The sequence below is a fragment of the Lissotriton vulgaris genome, unplaced genomic scaffold (genome assembly GCF_964263255.1).
Source record: "Lissotriton vulgaris unplaced genomic scaffold, aLisVul1.2 SCAFFOLD_327, whole genome shotgun sequence".
Classification (NCBI taxonomy): Eukaryota; Metazoa; Chordata; class Amphibia; order Caudata; family Salamandridae; genus Lissotriton; species Lissotriton vulgaris.
In genome coordinates, this window is record NW_028254275.1 from 1,356,987 (window position 1) to 1,358,096 (window position 1,110).

Below are 1,110 nucleotides of genomic sequence, written 5' to 3' on the forward strand. Positions count from 1 at the left end.
TTCATTACAACCTGTCGTCAAAATCAAAGGTGCTTTCAATTGACGTGGTCCAACAGAAATAGACAAAGGACCAGACACGGGGTTGTAAACAGGGGCGCCTGAAAAACCTACAGAAACATTTGTTAAGCCAGACAAAGGTGTGCCAGGGAGTTTCTCATGTATAATTGAACTTTTTGCTGCACCAGTATCCAACAGAAACGGTTCGACTACACCTGATGTTGCTACTGCGACATAAGGCCCACTCTGATCTACTGGAACTGATACCACTCCCTCTCTTTGTCCTTGGCTGTCCTAGTACTCATTTTGCTGAAATCCTTCACCAGTTTCCCAATAGTCTTCGACATGATACTGCTGAGATCTATTTTGTTGAGCAGACTGTCCATTTCGCTGATGAAAGTAATTAGAAGGGCGATCATTCGTTTGTGGAGGCATAGCACCTCGTCCTCGACCCCTAGAATTTTGCACAAAACCACCACGACCTCTCTGAGCTGCTGCAGCGTTATTCTGCGCTAAGACAGGACACTCATTTTTATAATGACCTTCCTTCTTACAATACGCACATTGATTCCATTGGTATTGTGGTCTCTGTGAACCATAATCTGTTCTTTGATATGACCCTTGCTGCGTATTAGTCTGATTTGTGCGAGGCGGATATGATTGCTGTAAAAGAACTTTAGTTTTTAAATCTTTCGTCTTCTTCTCTGACTTTTCCTTCTCCTCTTTATCCCTATTTTCATAGTACTGAGCAGTCGCAAGAATTTGCGCAGTCGTAGAGACAGCCCACGCACTTTCGGAATCTTTCAATTTATTACTAAGGTCTGGCAACAAATTGTGTACGAATTTATCAACGAATAGTCTCTGTCCTCCTTCTGTGCTCATATCCTGACCACTGTGATCTACGAAAGTCTCTTCGAACCTTGTGAAAAAGTCGGAAACACTTTCGTCTTTCTTTTGCCTGCATGCGGACAACTTGTCCCAGTTAACACGCAATGCTGGCATCAGAGTCTTCATTAAATCGATTATTCTACCGGGCAAATCAGCAATTAGAGGTTCGGGTTTAGAACCACCTATTTGTTGACCATCTGCCGCTATTATAGCTGCCCAATCACC